Source organism: Corvus brachyrhynchos, unplaced genomic scaffold (genome assembly GCF_000691975.1).
Source record: "Corvus brachyrhynchos isolate BGI_N302 unplaced genomic scaffold, ASM69197v1 scaffold258, whole genome shotgun sequence".
NCBI lineage: Eukaryota > Metazoa > Chordata > Aves > Passeriformes > Corvidae > Corvus > Corvus brachyrhynchos.
Genome location: NW_008240122.1, coordinates 2,622,791 through 2,647,988, shown reverse-complemented (window position 1 = coordinate 2,647,988; position 25,198 = coordinate 2,622,791). Strand labels below are relative to the sequence as shown.

The 25,198-nt window shown below is 40.2% G+C and overlaps 1 long non-coding RNA gene across 3 annotated transcripts in view; it reads left to right on the top strand.

Annotated features, from left to right (window-relative positions):
- The first annotated feature begins 1,820 nt into the window (after positions 1–1,820).
- LOC108449240 overlaps positions 1,821–25,198 on the top strand; it is a 76,312-nt gene continuing 52,934 nt past the window's right edge. For 2 of the 3 annotated variants that reach the window (XR_001865391.1, XR_001865392.1), the window contains exons 1-3: positions 1,821–2,718; positions 4,564–4,708; positions 7,496–7,642. This is a non-coding gene — a long non-coding RNA (uncharacterized LOC108449240). The remainder of the gene's footprint in view (positions 2,719–4,563; positions 4,709–7,495; positions 7,643–25,198) is intronic. The other variant, XR_001865393.1, reaches the window with a different exon arrangement.

Below are 25,198 nucleotides of genomic sequence, written 5' to 3'. Positions count from 1 at the left end.
TTAGAAATCACTTTCACTACCCTCAGAATCAAGGAAGAGAGTGGCAGCCCATCTGTTTTTGCAAAATAACTAGGTAAGTTTGTTACTGATAGTGAATGTAATGGTGTAGCCACGTAGCTCTGGACACAGAAGAGTGATGCTGACCAAATAATCATGCCAAAGTCAGGTTTTACATACTAAGTATAACTCTGTGAAAATAAAAACCAACTTGGGAGCTGGGATTTAGCCTACTGCAACAGTGTAGTCATAAAAATAAGCCTAATAAGTAATGGGAACATAGGGACAGTGCTCATTAGTTATAAATAATTAGTTATCAGCAATGGGAAGCCTGTGGTAGTGGCAGGAGTCAGAGGCTGGTGCCCTGAAGGTACCTGGCAAATGAAATGTGGTAGGCATACACTGTGTCTCCTCCCCTTGCCAAGCTGATTGAGAGGTGTAAACTACTGAAAGGGACCAGAACTACTTGCTCAAAGCATCGTAAAGACTTCTTTCTACTTATTTACCCCTTGTCTGCCAGTAAGGTCTCAGGCATTTTTCTGGAATATGGTTATGCCCAGAAGGGTCAAGGTGATCTTCCAATCAGTTCAACATTAAATTGAAAATGAGTCCTTGCAAGCTCTTCTTCTCTACCTGTGGCAAGAAGCCTTGAACCCCTTTAAAGAAAAACCAATTGAATTCCATTTTTCCAAATTCAAGTCTGATGCTGTTCCCATTCATATTGGTTGGATCAGTGTGCCTACCTACTCCAACATCAGTTTCTATCTTTCCCTGCTAGAAATAAAGTCCTGAACTCTACTTAACATCAGGAAGACAGTTTTGGACAGGAAGAGTATCCAAAGTTCAGTTTTCTGAAATTGTGCCCACAAGTAACTAGCCAGAGTTTGGCCCTCTCAATCTGTTCACTTCCTATGAGGATGGCAGTAGTACGACATTTAACATCAATAGAGTAGTCCAAAGAAAAGAAAAATAACATGTTTGGCACATTTTCTGGTACCAAGGGATTACCATTTACTGCTGCTGTTATTTAAAAATACTTGCATACATATAGGTAGCCTTTCTAATTTTCCCAAAAGAAATGGGAACAGGATTATATCTGAGCAAGCTAGCTAAACATTTACTAATGTGACAAAAATAATGCATGATTCATCTCACTTTTACCTTTTTGTATACTAAACTTTGAATGATTTCTTTCAGACAGACAAGTGCTATGCATATGCATGGCCCAATACTTCTACCCTGCTCCCTATCACTCCAGGAGGACTGGGATGATTCCTGTTTGCACCAGATAAGGCAGGACATTGGTAGCAGCAGATCTTTTACCACTGCTCTACTTTTTGGATTCCAAACTGCTGAAATGTGCTGGGTACATCCCTGACAGGTTTAACCTATTGAAAAAATGGAACATCTCTGAAAGTTTCAGTGCAAAATTTAGCCAGCATCAGATCAGGCATAATCTGTTTTTCAGAGGCAAATGTGAGTGCTTAGAAGGAAATACTCCTGAACACATGTAGTTGTTGCAGTTTACCTCTGACGACATCTTTGGGAAACATGCTGAAACCCTCCACAGGTACAAGGGATGCACAAAGCCTACATGTTGCAGTGGGGATCCTGCAACACGCATATATCAAACCAGGAGTCCCGTGGAAAGGAAATATATATGGACAGACAGATTCTTGGTAGATGTTTCAGAGATGTTTATTTCTCCAGCCGCATGGCCGGGGCTCTGCCGAGGAACTGTTCCAGTCACGGGACCAAGGGTCCTTCTGCCCGCGCAGGGAACACAAACCAACCAATGGGAACGAGGCTGAGCAGGGGCAGGGAAACCCCGTGTCTGTGCCCTCAGGGCCCCTCTCCCAGGGCTACACGGCGGGGGAGGGACCCCAACACCTACAAGCTCTTCACCAGGTGGAAAAGTCATTCTGTGTCAGCTAAGAGATGAAATGAAACAAAAGTTCAACACACATGAACTTTCTGAATGAAGGCAACTGAAAGGTCAAGAGAATAATCGAAGTGATCAGCAAGGTGGTGAGGCACACACCAAAAGTCAACTTCAGATGTGCTTCCAATCAGCTGCTTGTTTTGTGAAAACATCATTTCAACCTTATTTGTTGCACTTGCAAGCTACCGGGATTAGCCTGATACTTAACATGTGCCCTGAGAGTTTGCTCTATCTTTTGCTGGGGCTGTGTTGATGCTTGGCCTTGGTGCTCTGGCTCAGGGTGCTGCATGCTTTGCTTATACATTACAATATTTGTATTCTCTTTTCCTTGGCTTTGCTTCCAGAAATCTATCAGCAAACCTCTAAATATTTTTTTTTTATTGTCTACCATTTTTTCTTCTGTAAAATGATACCTGTAGTGGCTTGAAAGTCAGTAAATGTTTTTTATGTAAACCTGCAAATGCTCATCAAGATGCTTTGACCTCTGTTTAATGTCTTTTTCTGAATTGTTTTCTTTTAATTTCTAGTTACGGTATTTTCCTCATCGTTTGTCTCAAATGCTTTTCTTTAGCTAGCAAGATTTGTGATTTCTACTTTCTAACTTTGTTCTCTCTTATATTTCAAAGTGCTCGAAGCATTCTGATCCTTTACAAAAGTCCTTGCTTAGAAGTGCTTTTTCAGAGACTCAGCTGCTCACACCATGTTTTTTCTAAGAGTTTTTTTATTTTGGTGGTTACTACTCTGACAGATGGAATTCTTGACTCTTCCATTTGAATTTGGTAAGTAATCTCAAAAAAGTTAGGTGGCTTTGGTGTCACTTGTGAGATTGGGATTTAATTTCTTTCTTTATTTATAAACAACCAAGAACATTATTGGTTTCTATAGCTAAGATGGAAATATTGCCATTGGAGTTAAACTGAGGTTCAGGACCATTGTTTTAAAAGTAGTGAATTTAGGAGGCAAATGTAAACTTTCTTAGTGTGATGAAACATGATGTGTTCCTTTGAAGTATGTTTCAAGAAACAAGAAGTTTTCATTAATCGTGCTTTGAACTTAGTATATGAGTTGACTTTTCATCTCTGACTTGATTAGCTTCAAAATACTATTAATTATAATATTATTAAAAAAATTTTTTTAGATATTCTTTGTAAGCTGCCTTGAAGAAGATCATAACATAAATTTAAGCAGTTGTAAAACCCTTCCTTCCATTTCTAAGCATTTACTCTTGGAACAAATCTTGCTGAAATCACTGGGAGTAAGGGACAATCTGGCCCATGAACTGGGAGAGTTGCTAATCTTATTCTTACCATAGCTGTCTCTTGCCTGGTATCCTGCTTTGTGTTTGTCAGGCTTATTCTTTGTCAATGTCTTGTTGGTAGATTTAAATAAGTCTTAGAATAGTGAGACACAGTTTTTCCCTGTAGAAATTGTGCCAGTTTGACTCTGCGGCATCCTGAACATCCAGTCATTTTATTATTTTGATTTTAATGACTATTTCCAAATAATGCCTTGATCAACGAGTAGAGACTCTTCTAAATAAAGGTACAGCACTCGTTACCTCCAGTCTTCTGAAATAGCTGTTGTTTACATGTAGTCTGAAATTTTACTTTCCTCACAAGTTGCCTGTGTTTTGGGTCTGGTAATTTAAAAAAAAATTCATATATTGGCAATTCAAAATCTTGCACAGCTGCTCCTCCTTATGACAAAACCAACCAAACACTTCCCTAACCCCAAAAAATCCCAAACCTAAAACAAAACAGTGAACCCCAAGAAGTTTTCAGATTAGTGATCCCCTGATATTCTGAGCAAAGAAAATTGGTGCAGGAAAATAATAAAGTTCTCCAACAAAATGCCACAGATTTTCTAATTGCTTTCTTTAGGCCCTTCTAATCTAGTGCCATCACAGAGTGTTGTATGAGCTTTTTGCTTCTGATGAACTTACTTTTTTTCACCACCTCTCAGCTTGTGATAAACCCTCCAATTCATGCTCCAGCTTCCTGTTCCTGATATGCAGGACACATGTCAGAACAACTGGCCTAACTAGTGATAAAAAACAAACAAACAAACAAAAAAAAAAAACACAAAAAAAAAACAAACAAAAAAAACAAACCAAAAAACCACACAAAAATAAATAGAGAAACTATAAAATAAAAAATAGACAAGTACAAACACCAACCCAGTATGAGCTTTAGGATGTTAAAATCGAGATTTTGGAGATTCTAGAGATTCAGTTGTCGTGTAAATGAATCTGAGTTTTTTTGTTGCTGCTAGTATAAATTTCTTTGGCTTGTAAAATATTCAGCGGACTCATGGCTGTTTCTCATTAGTGGTGGCTGTCACTAAAATGAATATGTTGCTGAGTGTTCAGTTTCTGGGAAACGTGGTTGAAACACGAGCAGCTCTCTCGATGCAAAGCTCAGAGTCAGATGTTTTCAGAGGGGATGTTCCCCATTAAGTAATGACAGAGAACCATACGGAACACATTACAAATCGAAATACTGATTGATGAAGTGCCTGTGGTCAGCTTTCTACAGAAATGAGAATTTTGAACGTATTATCACGTCAGCATGGAATTGATCTCATGTACAATCACATTTTGTTTTCATTTCTTTTTTGCTTTACAGTCTCACACGTGCTGTTCCAGATCACGTTTATAGTGAGCAGAACCTCAGACTAAAGGAAATAAAGCATCAAGTTTGAGCTCTGATGTTTCATTGATTTAGCCAAGTTCACAGAAGCCAAATATGTCTGGGTTTGTTCACACAGCTGGTGAGCTATAAAGTATTTCTCCCTATAGCAAACTTCTCCTTCCAAGAGCTGGGAGATGGGACTCAGAGTTTGCTGGAGCATGCAAGCCTTGGGGAGGGAGAAGCGGTCCCCTGGTCAGGTGGAGCGGGTCTTGTGTGGGATTGCATTTATCAGACTAAAAGCTCCTCTTTGTTTTCTGCAAAGTAGATGCTTTCCTTCTTCCACTTAGCTCATTTGCAGGGGTTCAGTGAGGAAAACCAATTGGTTCTTGCTGACTTTAGGGCAAGATTGCTTGATCTGTTTGCATTCAAGTTACTTATTACTCTAGCTGTAAGTTCACGTTTGTTTCAGATACAGTGACCTCTTCTGTTTTAGATAGAAAGCAAACAGGGCTGATCATATGGAACATGTGTACACAAATTGCAGTGAATGCGTGTCTGAGTCACAGCATATTTAAAGAAAAATATATAGTCAAATGGTAAATTTAGAACCTTGGGTCAAAGAAACTAGCTCCTTTTTTTTTTTGCCAAACAGCTCTTAAGTGGTTCTTCAGTAAGAGCCTCAGCTGGAATAGACTTAGACACATATTTAGCACAGTGTTATGAACGCTTGAGTGTTTCTGTTTCTGAGATCCCAACATGAGATTATTAGAGTGGTAAGGCACATCAGGTGTGAGAGCCAAGTTTTGCTTATGCCTTTGCTAATGGAAACTCACTCAAGTGAACAGAGTTGCTTGGTTTACGTTCACACAGCTGAGGGCACAGCTTGGCCTGGGACCTAAAAGTTTGAACATAAGGGAAAAGTAACAATCAAAGTCTGCTAATGCCTAGAGATGTGAGAACAGTGAACTGAGTCTAAAAATTAGAAGTGAGAAGAGAGAAATATGAAGCATTCATGTAAAGCACAGGGGTAAACTTTAGGGTCTATTTTTTCGTAATCATTGATTTCAGCCAATTGGACCTGATTATTCAGAGTTGTTAGGAATGCAGAATCCTTAGCTGTGTTCTCTGAAAATGAAATATTTGAGGCTTACAGCAAAAAATCAAGTCTCTTAGCCCTCTTAAATACATGTAAGTGTTTTTGGTTGGATTTTTTTCTAAGAATTAGCCATGGTAAACTGTCTTTCAGGGATATAATTTCTGCCCTTCAGGCTTCTACAGATGTTCTGTACAAATGCAGAACAAATGTACCTTCCTGATAAGCAATTTGTTACTTTTCACTCTGTGTTTATTCATGTCAGATATGTGCATTGGTATTTAAGCAAACAATAGTGTTTAAGTGCTTAATTATTTCAAAGGATAAATAAATGTGGAATAAAATGAGGAAACATTTACAAGCAGCTGTTCAAGGATATCAGATTTTAAGTTATCTGTAGCCTTCATAATTATTTCAATGTTCTTGTGTTATTAAAAATGTGATGCAGATATCATAGTGATAGTAAAGATGAGTAATTAGATGAGATTCTACTGCCTTTCAGATATTTAAGTCAGGAAAATACTAGAAGTCTTTTTGATAGTGATGGTTAACCATTGGCAACAGTTGGTGGGGGCTGAAGGGCTTCCTGGCAGGACGAAGGTTGAGAGAGCTGCAACTGTCATTCAGATTGCCTTCCCCATGTACAGTTTTCTTATCATACACAAAGACCCTGCAGTCTTCGTGGCTCTTCAGCCCAGCACTATGAGCTCTGCTCTCAGAAATTTTGCAATTGTATTTTCAGTGCTGTCCAGGAATTGCAAGTTTAAGCTTAGATTGGGCACAGATTAGGAAAGACCCACTGAGCTTTTATCTGGCATGAGCTTCAGATCTTGCAAATCCTGCCAGTCTTGGAGGATCGAATATTCCAAAATCCTCACTGAGTCTGCTCCCCCAGCCCAAGATGAGCAATAGTCCTTATCTGGACAGGAGAGCATCTCAGACTTTGTGTCTATCTCCAGGAGGACTGTCAGTGTGGGACATTCCCATAGTATGCTGTTTGGCCTGGGACAGATGATTGAGGCTTTGGTGCCAGGAAGACTAATTAGTACTGGACTGGGTGTACACATGCACACTTCTGGCAGTGTAACCAGCAGAAGGTTTTGTGACTTCTAGGCTTGCTCTGCTATGACAGGAAGCAAGGGTGTGGTTCCTGTCTCCTGAAGCTGCTCCAAGCAAGGGTTGAGCAGGCTTGCCCTGCAAACCCCTGGCTATGTGCCTGAGCTGCTCTCCTGAGCTGGAACTAGCACTGACGTGAATGTGTGGTGAACAAACTTAGAGCTGCAGAATGAGGTCAGTCAAACTGTTTATCTGCAGGCTTGGGCTGCATTTTTTTCTTTCCAGCACTAGGCACCCTAAAACCAATAGACCACCTCAATGAACTTGAGGTTTTCCCATGGATCAGATAAAATAAGGAGTTTTTTCTCTTTTTCCTTCCACTGAAAGTTTCTAAGCTTCTACTGGGACCTAAATCAGCAGATTAGGAATCTAGATATTATTGAATTAATCTTCTCCAGAACTTGTTTCTTTCTTGTATTCATGAAGATAGTATAGTTTTGTCTCAGATAAAATTATTCAGACAGCATTACATTAATTGCTATAGCTGTAGTAACCATTTTCCACAAGTATGGGTTATGGACAGAGAAGACTTGCCAATATAGTCATCACTAGTACAGATTTCTATTTCCTTTCGTTACTGTATCTTCTGAATGGCTTTGTTCAGTTTTCTTCCTTTGAAGAGGATTGCTTTATTTTTTTAACTTGCCAAGTCTTATACATTTCAGCAACCTTAAAAAGAATATTTTCAAAATGCTCAAGACTCTCTCTCTTTCTCAGATGTGATCTGGTGCTTACATGTGGGCCTGGAAATGCTGTTACCTGCCAAAACACCAGTTAATCTAGTGTGATACAGACACCTAAATCTTCTGAGACTCTTGATCCCGTATAGAAGATCTGGCACTAGTACAACCATTGAGGTTACTGGTATGTGTTTTTATTGAAAAACATCCCAGTACAACAACATCTATAGACAAAAAGGCATCCTATGTTGTTTCTTCCCTGTACTGCTATTTCCTTTCTAGATTGAAATAGGTGATACTGCTAAGAGTACCAGTATAACTGCACCAATATTGAATGTTGTATTAACTATGTCTGACATCTTGTTGAAAGTTGTGGCAGGCTCCTAAGTGCTAGTCTGTTCTGAAACTGAGATTTAAGGTCTAATGCCACAAAACTCCTTTGCTTTCTTTTTAGATTGAGGCTTTTTGTCTCTTTGGCTCTCTTGGAAGATTTTTCTATGGTTATGTTTATGCTGCCAAACTGAATTGGGATTCAGACTTCCGGTAGGACTTTGGGTATTATATCTGTCTCATAATAATGATAAAACAAGGATTAGGAATAGTGTGAATGAAGAGCAAGGCTTGAAGTTTTTGAAGCAGAACTGTCACCAGAAATGAGTCCATGCTAATGTTACACTTCTTTCTTATGAGAGTTATTTTGAGCTTTCCTAGAATTTTTCAGGCAGTCATCTGAGATCTAAACAGCAAGGCTGCCTAGAAAGTAAACAAAACCTTTTAGATGTGGTGAGCAGATCAGATTGGATATGAGTTCCAAGAATGTACAAAATTAAATCTATTTAATTTAACAACAGAAATGTTACTGCTTAGTGATAGCTCACACATGACTCATCTCCAGTGTTGCAACACCATTAACCAGAGAGATTGGACACAGAGATGACTGATCTTGGCCTTGCTGGGAATATCAGTAAGAAGCCTAACCACTGCCAGTTGTGCTGTTTTTCAGCTCATATGTTAGCTGTATACAGAAAAAATAAATATTCCCTACCAAGTCACACGGAGTAACACCAAACTATTACAGCTGCTGGATTGCCATGGCTGCTCGAGGACTCATCCTTTTAGAATACCACAGCTGGGTGACCACATCTGGCCACCAGAATGCAACTTGGGCTCTACTGTTTCAACAGAAAAACTGGTTTGGACCTGGGCTTCCTAGTCAGGATCATGTATTGACCTGTCATTTCAGTCTTATTAGGCTATTGATTATGTAACTCTATTCATTACTATTTTCCAGAGTGACATGAGATTTCCACCACATTTTCCTTTTCTGGAGTGGTGTAGGACACAACTCTCTCTCCTCAAAAAAAAAATCACCAGGCCTCTTCTTTTTCTGACCATCTCACCTGTATGGTTCAAAATTATCTTTGCTAGAAGACTCGGCAGTTACTGCAAAAACAATCATGCATTGTACAGTTTCGCTTCTTTTTATCCCTCTGATTTTTTTTCTGAGTTGTCTGATTACTGAAAAAGCATCAAATACAAAAGCAGAACATAAAGCAAAGGTAGGACTTTTCATTTGCTCGGGGCCACTTGGCTCCCAAGAGATCTGAAACAAGAGGGCCCTTCTAAATCTGAGAGAAAGAGCATGTTTTTCTGTAAATGCTCTCACATTCTCTCTTGCTCTCACTTGCTTTAAAGCATACATCTGACACAAATTAATCTGCCGGGTTTTTGGTCATTTCCCATCCGCTGCTGGGGCAAATTAGACTTGCTGATGTTGTTTTGGCCTAACCCTGAAGCAGCATGAAAGGAATGGCCCAGAGGGAGAGCGAGTATGTTCTCCTTGGCTCTTCTTCCATGTACTCTCCAGTCTGTTCAACAGAAAAATTAGTTCAATTGGCCTGAAAGGCACTGAGAGATTGAAAACCCCTCTGTAGTACCTTAAAGAACCAAAATTACTTAATTAATGTGGAGACCATTATGTGAGGTTACCATATGAATGACTAAGTGGACTGCCTGAGTTACAGAGCAGGAAAAGAGGAAAGGATATCTGAGGTCAGACTTGTCAGGGTAAAGGAATCCTAAACAATGAGGGCATTGGTTTAAGATTTGAGGAAGAATTTGAAAAAGAGCCCTGAGAGTGAAATTAAATGAAGCATGGGAGAGTATTAGTGGAGATTAGCAGTGCAGTGAAGGAACCAAGAGCAGACTGCCAATCGCCCCTAAGCACAGGCAACTTTAACTGGGCTGATGCAGACAGGAATTAGGCAGTACTGGAGTCTGACTGAAAACTGTTTTCTTGAGCAATGTTAAAGAGTTTCTCTTCCACACCCCTTTCTTTCACTGACTTCTGAAAGTGAACATGCCCCCATCTCAGATGCATGTGGGTTTTTTTGTTGGTTGGTTGGTTTCCTTGGGTTTTTTAGTTTTTTTGCCAGGCAGACTTATGACAGAAGCAGATAAAGCAGAGTCAAGATTTGAAAACCACTTGGGCACTTTCAGTGTAAATGTGATATTCACTTAGTAGCATGGGATTGTCATTGCAAATGTGCTGCTTCAGATGAGGAGAGGACAAAGCCTAGTGAAACTAACGAAATTAGTAGCTGTGCTTACAGTTGAAGTCTGGGAGACGTTTGCTTACATATAGATACGGGTTTAGTGAAAGCTAGGCTATTTTTCCAAAACATCAATGCTTACAGTGGTCTAAATTTTTCAGTGCTCTTTGAGGCCATTTCAAAATTTTTCTCCTTGGAATTTTTCTTATTATAGTTTCCAGAAAGCAGTATCTGTGATACACCAAGTATCCATAGCACAATAACCAGCTGAAGGTGGTAATATTTCGTAAGGTGACTGCAGTACTTATTGGCTTTGGTTTCATTTGCTGTCTTTTTGAAACAGTACTCATATATTCTGGAGTAAAAATCCTGACTGCTGGATAGGAGTTGCTAGTGCTTTTCCTATCAGCTACAAGCAGAATTGTTGCTAAAAGCAAGGGGAAAGTGAATCATCTCTCTGAAAATACTTTTAGTGTGTGTTAAGTTTTACAGAAGACAATGGACTAGATCTTGAGTAACATTTGCAAAACCATCCAGAGAATCCCAAAGTAATACCTGCCAGAGCCTGTAGGAAGTCAGGGGTCATATCTAGATCACGTTTTTCAGATATAACTAATGCCCCCAATTGATTGTGTGGTTTGGGAGGACCTCACAACTTTGGAGAACAGTAATTCAGTGCTTTGGTGTTAAATGCTGCTGTACTGGGATAACCAAGAGCTGGTTGAACAGCTGGAAGCAGCTCTTTCTTGTGGGAGTGGTGAGACACTGGAACAGATTGCCCAGAGAAGCTGTGGATGCCCCATCCCTGAAAGTGTTCAAGGCCAGGCTGGATGGGGTTTTGAGAAACCTGGTCCAGTGGAAGGTGTCCCTGTCCCTGGCATGGGGTTGGAACTAGGTAGTCTTTAAGGTCCCTTTCAAACCATCCTATGATTGTATGGATTAATGCCCATCTTTAAAATGCTGCATTGTATCTTTAGCAATAAGTACTCTGGATAATGCTGTGTTTTACAGCTGTAAGTCTCCAACACTGGGGCTTAGACTTCCAAAGCAGCTCCTACATTCTCTTGGGGCATCAAGGGGACCTGTGTGCCTAAACTGCCTCTGAGTAATGGACTGAAGTGCTTATGTAACCTCGTGAAGAGTCATTCCTAAAACTTGAGTGGTTTATGTCCCTAAAACATCTAGGTGCTTCTGGGAATGGGGGTTGTGGGGAGAGGGGGAGGTGAACCGTGACTGTCTGCAATCCTAACAGCTTTCAAGGGGCACTGAAACTGCTGTCTGGCTGGTGTTCTGAAATGGAGTGAATTAGTGGAATCCACACAAATGTTACTTCATTGCATAAACTGCATTTCAGAAGCAGATTGGATGACATTTTTCAGTGTTCCCTTTTGCAGCAATTGTTTCATTTCTCTGCAAAGAATAATTTAAGTAACTGGAATTTTCCTGCAGGATAGGAAAAAATTACCCCCCTTCCAGCCCATTCTTTTTTATTTTCCCATCTATTAATTTAATTGAAACCAAAATTGTATGAAATATTAAATACCATTAGAGACCTCCCATAACTAGGGCTAGAGCTGTGTGGGGAGCACTTTTCTAACCTGCACAACCTTTTTGTTTTCCTAAACTTTCCTGTTCTGTTCTGAGACAAAACCAAGCCCCTTTAAAGGCAGAAGTACCCGTGCTTGTGTTGCTGCACGGGTGTTAGCATTATGAGAGTGGTATGTAACCCCTCAGAAGTTTCAGCTTCAAAATACTTCATTTTCTTCTCAACCAAAGAAAAGGTTGCTAAAAAAAGTGAACCGTTCCATAATTTCATTCTCTCTCCAGAGCTTGAACAGGCATACTAGCAGGGCACTGCCCTTCAGCGGAGTGCTCTGCAGGTTAATGTGAAGGCCATGGGAAGTCTGAAGTTGGTAGGAATCAACACAGAGCATGGCCCCACATGTACTTAGCCAGCCTTCCTTCAAAACACACCTTGCAGACTGGTTGAGTGAGGATTGAATTCCCCTTGGGAAGCAATGTTGTTTTGGGAGACTTGAGACTCAGTCACGTTCCCTACAGCTGTCATGCAGGACTTCACTGGGAGTTTTTCAAGCTAGGCCTAGCTGATATGTCCCACCTGCTCTAGAGGAGTTGTGTGTGAGGTGTGAGTGTGCTTAAGCTGTGTGTGAGGTGCTTAAGCTGTGCTTTGCAGAGGAGGCGAGCTCAGGCAGTCAGCTGCGGGTGCAGCTGCGAGGCGGAACTACCTGTGGTGTCACAGATGAGGCCAGTCCGTGATGGCATGTGAATTTGGGCACAGCAGAAAGCTGCCAGGAAGCCCTCCAGGAAAAAAACCCTGGCCGAATCTGTGTCTGCATTTTTTTTTTGTTGTTGTTGTTGTTGGGGTTTTTTGGTTTTGGGTATTTTTCATGCAAAAGAAAATCACAGCATATAAATGAGAAACAAAGATGAAGCTAAAGTCGTTTTGCTTAACTCTAGAGCTAAACAAGCTGACAGAGGAATTGCACACCCTCCAAACAGTCTGCATTGCTTCTGCTAGCAATAACATATGTGATGCTCCTGCTAATTCTGACTTGACCACGGTGTTACTCAATATGTTGTCCTGCACTGATTGCTCAACATAGGGCCTAAACAGAGTTAACAGCCGAGTGTGACTTTCTGTTAACGTAATGTATGTTGGCCAAATTTTGCCAGCTATTAATCTAATCAGTACTGGAGGACATCTTTAGCTAAGAATACTTTTTCTATGAAATATGTTGCAGGCAATGTATTCCTGAGCAATAAACTACTGCTGTTTCTCCACTCCCATCTGAATAACACACAGTTAACTTTTTATTGAAAGATTTTTGTGTTACTTCAAACAGACTTTAACCCTGATATTGCTTCTTCATGAAATCTAATTTAAAAAATGTGATTTCATTTTAAGAGGTTTTTCTCTGTCCTAGCCAGTTCATAGCAATTAGAAATCCTTTGCCTTAGAGCCTGCATAGGAGAGACTTGGATTACTTAAACTTTCAAGTCTTTTTCATGGGCGAACCACAAATATATTAATTTTCAATGATTCACAAATTAAGCCGATGAAAATAAAGGCAGGGAGGCTGGTATCTTCATACTTTCCAAGAGTTTGTGAAGGTTTTGGGGTTTTTAAAAATTATTTTAAAAAATGGAAAACAGCCAAAATCAAGAAAAAATGAGGGACACATGAAATAAAAAAACCCTACATAGTTCTTTTAAAGGATTCTGAATAACTAATCCATCATTAAGATTCCTTTTAATGGCTGGTGCTCCTTCTAATTGGTTAAACTACTTAAGAAACTATTTCAGTGCAATCATTAGCATAGAAAGCCTGATTGTTTATGCCTTTTGATCACTGATGGCTATCAGGGAAGAAGCTGGATTTTAATATTCTTGAGAAAGATGTGTAGAGTTCTGCCTGCCATCCGTGCTTCTTGCTTGTAATACTATATGCCTAAGATCTTTAAGTTGCATGGAGATATCATCTTATTTCCTCTCATCAAATATTTTCATAATAAATGCCCTTTTTGTACCATCTATTATCTGCTATCCAAGGAGTTCCTTGGGAATCAAATAACTTTGAAGAAAGAGGGAAAGAACATGTTCTTTTTGTAGGTTGTGGGTACTATATATGTCGCACCTTGGAGACAAATACTGGCTTTGGGATTTTTGATGATGCATCTGACTTCCTCTGGTTCATTGTGAATTGTTGTAGGGGCTAAAACCATCTGCCGTCTGGATTTCTTCTCTCATATTTGACCCAGGTCAAAAAGATCCACCAGAGCGGTGATAAAGGTATTTACGCAAAGAAATGTATGTGCTGGTTTTGGTTCGGCGAACCAAAGGCGTGTTCTTTTGCTTTGAAAATTGAGAAGAAATCCTTTCAGGTGAGGCTTTCCTGCAATGTTTCTACTGTTTCTAGCCTTGAGACATTGTTGCCTTACTGGGTTTTGCCTTTGGTTCTTTCAAATCAGCCCAGAGGCAAGACGCATGCTGTGAAGAATGACAAATTATAAACTGGCTGCTCTGATGACACACTTTCATATCCAAAATAGTCCATGGCATTTGTCATGGGCTAAATTCATTCTTAGTGTTGGTGGGCGCTTGGTCCTTAGTGACACCTGGTAATAGAAGTCAAAGAATGAGGAACTGTTGTCTCCCTGAAAAGCAGGGAGGCCCTGCAGAGCAACACCAACAAATTAGAGAACTGGTCAATCACCAGCCATGTGAATTTCAACAAGAGAAAATGTTGGATTCAGCACCTGGGATGGGACAACCCTGGATGTGCAGACAGACTGGGGAATGAGATGCTGGAAAGCAGGACTGTGGAGAGGGACCTGGGGGTCCTGGTCAATGGAAGGTTGAATGTGAGTCAGCAGTGCCCTGGCAGCCAGGAGCCCACCATGTCCTGGGAGGCATCAGGTACAGCATCGCCAGTCGGGCAAGGGAGGGATTGTCCTGCTCTGCTCTGTACTGGGGCAGCCTCACCCTGAGTGCTGGGGGCAGTTCTGGGATTCACAATATGAAAAAAGACATTAAACTCTTAGAGAGTGTCCAAAGGAGGGCAACCAAGATGGCGAAGGGCCTTGAGGGGAAGCCATATGAGGAGTGGCTGAGGTCACTTGGTCTGTTCAGCCTGGAGGAGACTGAGGAGAGACAGTCACAACTTCCTTGTGAGGGGAAGAGGAGGGTCAAGCACTGCTCTCTTCTCTGTGGTGCCCAGTGACAGGACCCGAGGGAGTGGCCTGAAGCTGTGTCAGGGGAGGTTTAGGTTGGATATCAGGAAAAGGTTCTTCACCCAAAGAGTGGTCAGGCACTGAACAGGCTCCCCAGGAAAGCGGTCACAGCACCAAGCCTGACAGAGTTCAAGAAGCGTTTGGACAATGCACATGGTGTGATTCTTGGGGATGTGCAGTGCAGGGCCAGGAGTCGAATGCTGTGATCTTTGAGGGTACCTTCCAACTCAGCTTATGCTATGATTCTGTGAAATTCCTTAGAAACTATAATTTTACTATCAGGGATCTGTAACTGTATCTTTTCTCGACTGAAACCAGCAAGAACTTCATACTGAAGAAAGCCATTCTGTGTGCACGCATGAAGCTGAAATTTTGATCTAGAAAGGAACTGTACTGGTTGTACAGTCCTGCTGCTGCCTTGGGCAGTAGCCAACAGTAAAGCTGATTTTTAAAGTCTGTCAAATCTAGTGTCAAAACATTCTTTGTTAGGTAGGTAGATAGGGGCATTTTATGCTAATCTGCTTTGGAGCAAGGCTAGAAAGCAGTTTTTAAAACCACACTTGTTTCTGAATTCAACACTATGTTTCATGAATCATAAGCTCACACTGTGCTCATAGGTAGGCTCCATTATTTTGAGCTGTCTCTCAAAATGTTGATGGGAGCTCACCCACGGAAGTTGAGCTCAGTGAATAATGACGCAGTGAATTATTATGATACATTTTGCTTATGTTCAGGATCTCTTCAAGAAAATTTATTTGGGGGGGGGACTATTTCACACTGATGAGCAACTTCAATGTCCTGGAAATATGAGCTGTGCTGTCTAGCTACTCTCCGCCTACACGTGCTCCCATGCTGCTCTGGCACAGAGGCTGGAGGATGCAAATGAAACCTTTGGTTCTGGAAAGCCACATCTCCCACTCTCCCTCTCCCCCATGTCCTGCTTTCTGCTAGCGTGTTTGCCAGTAAAAGTCAGCCCTGTGAACATTTGCAGACACCAGTCAAAAAAACAGGCCAGGAACAGCAACAGTTAAAGCTTAACAAAAAAAAAGTTAATAGTCACAGAAAATAGGTGGGTTTTGTTCCCCATACACCTCCCTCTCAGCTGTCCTCTTAGGAGCATTTTGCTGGGAAGGAAAATAGTTACCATGACTGCTGTTACAGGTTGCTAAATGTTTGATTTAGGCAAAGCTTTCAGGTTGAATTCCTTACTTTTGCTTACGCAGACCCTACAGTGTCTTTTGGAAAACCCTTTCCAAAAGGTCTCTGAATCATTGTAACTTAGTTGCATCAAAAAGTTAAGCTGCAGTCATTCATTTCCAGTCAGGGCCATGGCAACTTAGCCTGTAAAGGAAAAGAAACCTGAGGAGGGCAGTTGTTTCAGAATGAAAGGTGTGATGGCTGCCCACTCTGCTATTTAGTCAGAAGTCTTGTTTAACACCATCCTGAGTTACAGGAATGCTGCATTTAGCACCCTGTAATGCTGTGTACCCCCCTCAGCATGTATTTGGAAAGCAGCTCTGAGCAATCACAGGGAGAAGAGACAGTTTCATGAGGTGAGTGGGAGGTTATCCCTAACTACAGCTGTGTTAAACCAGCATTTTACTTCAAACCCTTCTGCTCATGTGCATGATTCATTCAATATGCTATGTGGTTATCTACCTGACTTGCAAACTTCTCTGGTGAGGAGGAGATGCCTAGCTTGGGGAAGTAGCTATGGTAACAATTCATATAAAGTTCTGATGATTATCAGAACAAAAGATAATGCTTAATTTGCTGACTGCTCAGGCCTCCAATTCTGTAATGCACAGAAAAGCAGATACACACACTGCCCACTTATCAGAGAGGGATTAAAGCTGAGTATCTAAAGCATTTGACAAATCTCTCTAGAATCAAATGCATAAGTTACCATTAGTATAGGAATTAATAGGTTTTTTTTAATACAGGAGAAGAAAAGCTACAAATCTCTGCCACACATTAAAAACACTTTTGTGGGCCTGAAAGTTTTCTTTTGACTATACCACCTGGCCTAAAAGGTTTCTTTCTCACAGTACAAACCCTGCCTCAGAAACATCATGGGTTATCACTTATTTCCAAATTCTCCCCTCGGAACAGACTGTAGGTCTCTGTGTTTCAGTGCTGGAAAGCCACAGTTTTGAGTGGGACCCATAATTAACAGCTCTGCAGCTAAGTCTTAAACATTTTTCTGTGCAAGGGGACCCAAAGTGTCTGTAGTTCACTCTTGATCCCTGTGCTTAAATTAAGGGCTGCTATTAATTTAGATCCAGACCTAACATGGTTACCTTACCCTCAACAATAAAGTTCAAACAGTTACAGCTCTCCATTACTTTACTGGGTAACCTCATACATAAATTTCCTGTTTATCGTTCCTCTGAAAACTCGATGAGGAAGAAGTGAAACAGAGTTCTTCAGAGTAAACTCTGGTCTGAAGCATCACAGCTTCAAATGATCAAAATGGCTTGCCTTTTTTGTGACCTGAGCTTAAAGAGCACATACCTACCCATTTTACTTCTAAAAAAGCAGGCTAGACTGCAAAGGAGTTATTTGAAAGAAACATTAACGTTCTGAAAACACAGAGAGTGTCCTTCCTATAAAGGGCTTGTTCTAAAGCAGCAGACCTGGCAGGTCTTAAAAGGCAACATGGGAATTTGATAGGTTTCTTTGTTTAATTAAAGGAAATTATTTACCTAAATTGCAACTCTCTGGTGGATAGAGCTGCAGGTATCACACAAGATTTTCTGCCTACTGGCTGTTTTCAGTAGGTGCTGAACTATATTGTGTTCTCATTTCAGTGTAGGAGATTTCTATTTTTAAGAAACTAATAGACAATGGTTACATTCCATACTGTTATATTTATTTATTTCCATTTTAAAACTTTGACTTTAACAAGTTTTCATCATCTCATAGGATTTTTCATGGTGATTTACACTGCTTAATATTCTGTAACCAGTAGCAGGCACTGGTCCCCAACTTCCTTTTGTGCTCTGAGCACCTGATATGGGAAGCTTTTTTAGCTGACTCGGTTTTGTACTGTCTTGAGCAAATACTTGCTAAACATTTTCCATCACTAGATTTAATACCATCAGTGCAGCACCTGGCACTGTCCTGACTAGCAGGGATCACTTTTGAGGCTTAGAACACCTGGCTATTTTACTCTCGCTGTTTACTGGACCATTTTTATAACATTGGTCTCAGAAACATTTCTGTAACCATCAGCTCCTTTTCAGATGCTTTTAATGTTCCCAGTGATGAGCTGGCACAAACAGTCATGCTATGTGATAGAAAATCAGTCCAGAAGGTGCATTTCACAAGCTGGTATTTTAAAAAATTCTACTTTTCCCCTGTTCAACTGCCTGGTCACATCTGTTTGGCTATATCCTTGTAATCTGATGAAACTGATAGAGTAAATGTTTGCGATGAATAATTCAAACCCTTCTGAACTCCCCAGCTCTTTACTTTCCCCACAGATTTCCATCTGATTTAAAGAAATGGGTTTACCCCATGGTATTGTTTAGCAATCCAGATGCACCAATCCTGAGCTGAAAAGGTTATATTTTAGGAGGAATGTAACTGTTGAAAGTACATAATTAATCTTTTCAGTGTGCATCCTTATTTCCCTTGGGATGAAGACATTAAATTTGGGCTTGTATTTTGAGTTATGTAGGAGGCTTAAAAATTAACAGGGAAGGTTTTGAATCAGTCAGTATCAGAATCTTTTCAAAGTAGCCCCAGCTAAAATTATTATCATGTTCATTGCTCTTCTGCTATAGCTTTTTTATTGAATGTAATAAGAATATTTTCTTTTAATGTGATAATAATAGGCTGATAGTTGCATTTCATTTTGCACTGCATTTCCATATCTCAAAATCTGCTGTTATCTGCTTCCCCTAAAAGATATGCAGAAGAATTCCCTGCCTCCTTTGCAGTCTGTGTCCGTATTTCTAGACATGCTTTATCACCAAAACATTCCTGTTTACATATTCAACTCATACAACACAGTACACAAATTGCTACCCATAGAATAAATTCAGGTATGAACATTGTATAATTAACTCCAAGACTTCCAAATTACATATTGTACTAATTACATATAAAGAGGCAAATTACATGGCCAGAGTTGCCTGTTGCTGCTTGTGCAAGTTTGCAAAGCACAGAGCCTCCTTTATCTATACTGTGATTCTCCAGCTATCAGCCTACTGAGGTTTGATGACTCAGAAGCAACTTTTCCTAAGGTTAATACAGGTCACTGGAGCATCCTTGGCAATTTAAGTTGCAGCTTTCTTAAATCCTGACTCAGTTAGGTTTCTGATTCTTGGTTCAGACTCACGACCTTACTTTGTTTTCCTGATTAGACCATGGAAGTTGAAAAATACTGTTGGAAAGTCTGTGTGGGAGAAGCATGTTTTCCATACCATTTTATTGCAGTCAATGAGATTCTCAGTGCTAGGCCACTTCATTAAAAGTTGGATAACAACTTTTAAACGCTCATTCGTGACAGTGTTACAAAAGTCATGTAGTGATATTAGAGGAACAAAGATGAAAGTGTTTTCAAGAGACTATCTTGATGGAGCTGAAAAAATAATTTACCCAACATTTCAGGTGATAGTTTTCTCTTTCATTTACTAACTAGGACTTAGGCAGGTTACTGTCTGGAGTCTGAGTATCACAACATTTGGAGTGATACAACAAAAAACTGCAGGAATGTCCAGATCAAAGTGCAAAAGCAAAACTACACATTTGTGCATATCTTCTTGATCCTAACACCACTGAATCTAAACGTTTTGATATTATCTAAAACCACCATGCCTTTCCAAAATTAACCCCAAAGTTGGAAACATTGCAAAGGGATGAATTGCAGAAAGCTCTGGCATTGCACTGTCATTCCAATCCTGTATTTTGTGGACTTTGAGCATCTCATCTATGTTGTACGTCATGGGGATATTGTGCTAGAGAGGGGAGATTTAAAGCAAGAATAATTACAGGGGGTAATGTATATTTCCTTCAAAAGCATAGTGGCACTTTTGGAAGAAACTAAGTAGCATGGAAAGGTAATAGTTTGGAGAGTCACACATGAAGGAGGCAGCAGTATTGTATTCAGCTTTGTGTTTGAGTTAACCTTCCTAGGCAATGAAATGCATGTATGTAACATGGTGTGATTCTTGGGGCTGTCCTGTGTAGGGCCAAGAGATGGACTTTGATGATCCTTTTGGGTCCCCTCCAGCTCAGGATATTCAATAATCCTATCAATGTTTCTGTCAGTATGGACTCCCAATATAGCACGTCAAGCATGCTTAACGGTCATGCCTGTTTTCTGGCAACAAGTTATTGGGGACCCCTTTAGAAACAGAGGATCTAGGCCCTCAACCCTATGACCACCCAGGAGAAGACAGGGTTACCTAAATTAAGTTTGAATAAATAGCAAGTAAGTGTGCTAGACTAGGGGCCTTCAATGATCCCTCTCATTTCTCATAAGAAAAGCCAGCCTCGTTGTGTTAACAGTATAACATCCTTCTGTGATTAAAAGCACTTGTAAGGCAATGCCAGCATGCTTCTGTTTGCATCCAAATAATAATCAAGATCTCATGCAGTGATGATTTGTTGTCAGCTATTTTTCCTGCACTAAACAAGTCTGACACTAGCAGCCCACGAACTAATTAACTCAAGTATCTGACATGGGAATCTACATTATAGCAATCAGCAGAATATCCACAAAACTGAAATAACCAGCCAAGTGGACTGATGTCCTGGGCAGATGAAGAGTGTCTCCTTGAGGTAGAAAAGAAGGAAGAAGAATGTTGATAAATGGGATTTCCACTCTCCCACCCCATAAATTCATCTCTTAGGGTTTGGTTTTTTTTTAAACAAAACTTCGAAAGAAAACACTGAGCTGAATACTTTAGGTAGAATATTGGCAACTTGAACTTTTATTTCCTTGTTAATTTCTATCTCCCTCTTCCAACCTTTCTGGTTTACCTTTACCCTCTTCTTAACATGCAGAAATGGGTTCTGGCATCAGTTTGCTTTTAATATCTGCCCAAGTTCCTTGATGAGACAAGATTGTGGGATGCCTTGCTGTTCAACACCTTTTATTTTTCCCTTGTGGGACTGTTGGCATCAGACACTCCTGGGGCAATCAGAGAAGCAGCAAAACCTTTAGGAATTCAACAGTGTGGGTAAAGCATTCCAGCATAGGCTGGAAGAGTAGAGCTGCCCAAGATGAAAAGGTAACAGGAACAAACGGAATAAACAGGACATTAGTATTTTGACACCTTGTCAAGTTGCTCATATTTCAGGTTTTTTTCCCTGTATGTCTTACAGAGTTAAAAGAACACTCATTGTTTTGCTATCGCTCCCACTGTACTCAAGTCAAGCTACAGATTCTCAGTCCCTTTAAGAGTGGGGCCTGGGTTGTTTTCTAATCAGGGACAAAATATTCCATTAATATCCTCTCATCACTGTAAAACTGAAAGTGAAAATTCCCTTTTTTTAAAAAAAGAGACACAATTGTATGCCTCATGAGCAAGGAGTAGATATGTATAGCTAGGTCTATGCAGAAAGTCTAGTTTCTTAGCTAAAGGCAGGCCTCAGGAGAGCTAATAGAGACATAATTTTTTTTTTAATTTAAAGCAAATTAGACCCCTTTTGAGCAGCCAGACAAGAGCTGTAGGGTCCATATCCTTTAAGGAATTTAAGCTTTTGGCTCACAGGATCATATTTGCTCACTAAAATAAAATACTTGTGGGCACTATTTGCTAGAGAGTCACCTTTCTCAGTAAGAGACTCTTGGGTACCGCAGGCCAATCAGAAAATATGCAGAAAAGAGGGCTGTTTCTGAAAACTTCTCTCTTTGCTGAGTGTCTCTTCAAAAGCAGGGGTTTCTCTCCAAAGCTGCAGTGCAGTGATCTGTTCCCACCTGTCTTTTGTATAGCAGATATTGACACAGAGTTAGAGTTCTAAAAGGTATTTCTGACCTTCAAAGATGGGGGTCTTAGAGGTGAATCATTCTGTTTTAACTGAATTTATTTCATAGAAAGGGAATATAAGATTCATTAACTCCCAAGATAATATAAGGAGAGGGATAAAAGATTCGTCAGAACTGCAGGGAGCATGCAGACAACTTTGTGGCACAGGAAGTCTGAATAGCTGTGTTTAAATCAGTAACAAGCATATCCACAATTATAATTGTCTAGATCAAGAACTTAGATTTGGGGCTTGGACCACTCCTCAGCTATTAAGGAGGGAGTCTACACTGTCATTCAAAAGCCTCATTACATCAAACACATCAATTTGCTGTCAGCTGATCTACCTCCAGTTACAATAATGTCACTGCAGTAGCATTGATCTCAAGATCTGAGCATACTCTGCTGAAATCAGTGCTGTGCTGAGCCAGAAGAGAAGAGTTAGCCACCCTTTTGCCTGCTCTTGAGCTCTTAAACTGCCCTGAGTTGGCTGGTGTTGGTAGCCCACAGAAATCTGGTTCTAAACTGTATATTTTGGGTCTGTCCAGTTAACCTTCAATGTAAGCTGAATGTGTAAATGGCTATGTGAAGTTGCATCTTTTGAAAGTAGACATGAAGCTGGCTTTACCACTTACTCTCTCCAGCTTTGAAATTATTTCAGCTTCTTGGCCAATTCCAAACAATGACTAAGCAAAGAAGGGGGAACAAAAACCCCAAACCCAAAATAAACCACCATAAGCTTGAACTCCTTTTGCCTTGCTGCTGTTTGATTGGGAGCTGACATGACAATTTGGCTGTACAGTTATGAGAGTGTTAAATTACATTTATTGAGAAATAATTTTTGCAGCAATGCATACAGTTTTTCTTGCTCACTTTTGTTTTGACCTATAAGATTTCACTACAGCATTCCTTTCCAGGTTACTGCTGTGCAATCCAAGTGTTATTCATCAAATTAATTTCTGCTTCTGCTGGGTCTTCCACAGTGTTTTCTTTTCTTTTTGTTTTCCACATATTGCTTTCATCCTGCCTTGGGTCATTTACTATTATTCAGTTAATCCTCTCTACCAGAGTGGCAAATGAGACTGGCACTGAAGGTATGCCTGCTGCTGATTCCCAGCAGCTTTTTATGTCATAATTGCAGCAGAGGACGTTGCGAAAATGAAGTTAATCCTTGTAACACAGTATGTCTGTTAGCTATATGAAAAGTGATTGTGAGTAAGTCTGTATCAGCTATAGGTCATTAAATTAAACTCACTTCCTTTAATTTAATCCTTTGTATAGACTCTGCCAGTTGCATGAATCAAACCTGAAATTATTATGTTCAGTAAAACCAGGCACACTGTTATATTTTATAAATACTATTCTTTAGAGGAAAACTTCTGAAAACAACAGCAAAAAGAAATGTTGCATGCAACAGTGATTTTAGAAGGTTCCATTGTTCCTATTTACCCTTGCTTGCTCTCTCTCATACATGTTGTAGTTACACATTGAAAAGTTCCTAGCTAGGTTCTGCAAGCCCATACATAGGAGAGACAAAAGTCTCTCCTACAGGTCCAAGTTTCCTAAAACTCAGGAGCATAAACTCCTCTGAAAGAGATACCACACATTTTCAGACTAGGTGAAGTCTACTGAAGCCTCCAAAGAGATGTTGTTAGGAAATTGCTGTGTGGACATGATGTGAGTCAGTCGTGAGACATCCTGTGTTATGAAAGTGCACGAGGGTTCAGATCTGTGTGCACAACAGGGTGGTAAGTGCAGTCATGCCTTGGTGCACGTCTGTGCCTGGAGACATGTTGGGAAGTGTCTTCAACAAGAAGACCCCACCAATATTTTTGCAGCTTCTCTAACAGGCTGCTGAATGATTTAATAAAGTTTTTTTTAAGATGACATAACCATTCTGAAAACATAGTGCCACATACTTAATAGCTTAATACTAAGGAAGGCAAGGTGAGGACATGTCAGTAAAGAGGATCTCATTTTGTTATGATTTAAAGTTTATTCCTGTCACAAAATGTATTTTGGTAGATTGCTGGAAGCATAACTTTATCAGATTCCACTCAGTTTCCAGGAAAAGATACCCTAAGATATGCTGTTAACCCAGAGAGGAAGAAATAAAGCCAGTTAGAGCAAGGATGAAGCAGCACAACTGTCCTCTGAACATGTATGAATACTGCGTTATGGTGATCCCTGGAGTTAAGAGATCAGGATCTCAGAGACCAGTGCTGACATCTTTTATATCTCCACACTCTGTTTTCCGCAAATGCAGGACTTCAGATAGATGATCTGAACCACTTAATTCTTTCATTTAAAAAACCAATGCAAATGCTAATTCAAGAGTTCCTATACTCTGTGCTTACAGCACATGGACAAATGGAAATGCCCAGTTTTGCTAATGTGATTGTATGTAATGCTTATAAGTGTTTTCATGGCTGCTGAAAAGGAGAACACATAGCTCTCCATGTTGTCTGCTGCTTGGGGAGAATGCCTGTACTGAGCAGAAGTAGCATTGGTATGACCCAAGGAGTGAGAGGTGTCGCAGACTCAGCACCAGTTTTGTACACAGGGAAGTCAGTGGGAATGCAAGCTGTTTAAACATAAGAAAATCTAATTGCTGGAAACCACGTGATTACTTACAATTGCTTAGGAAAGCTCTGAAATTAAAAATTAAAAATATATCATGTTAAGGCACTGATATATAACCTTGACACAAGGATGTACTTTTGGCAGAAGTATACTGTAAACAAGAAGTACATGGAAAGCCACTGCCTTAATGAGCTATCAGTCTTGGGCTTATGACAAGATGCAATCAGAGAAGGAAACAGACAAATGGATAGGAGCTGAAACAGAGAAGGATGTGGGAAGCATAGTGCTTTTTCATGGACATGCTGTGTGCATAATTTCACAGCGAGCAAGGGGGCCCTGGGAGTCTCCTGCTTCATGTTGTGGCTTTTTTAGGCACAACTCCCACAGACTTTAGAAAGGGTTTTATCTTAAACAGAACCATGGAGGGGAAATTGGGGCTCGTCGCAAAATGACGCTCAGGTGTGTACAAATGAATCAATGTGCTTCCCACTCCACTGGCTTAGTGTTGGGAAAAAAAAAAAAAAAAAAGGCAAGCAAGCTTGGAAGAAACAAAAGCACAGCTTTTTGTAATTATAGATCTTTTTGAGTTAGCCTGAGCCCTCCCCTTTCCTTCCTTTACCTTCCGCTTCTCCTCCCAAAATAATAACACATTTTGCCAATAATTTTGAGGAAGTCTCAGTGGGCCAGATGGAATTCAAAGAGAGGGATCTAGTAGAGTTCTGTTTCATTCTTTTTTTTCTCCTGATTTTTTTCCCCCATGCTCTGATTTCCTACATGCAATTTCTTTCTTTGGCTTACTGCATGACATGGAGGTGGTGATGCAAAAATAGAAGTTAATGGTACTACCACTGTTTGTTTCTATTAACGTTTACATGTG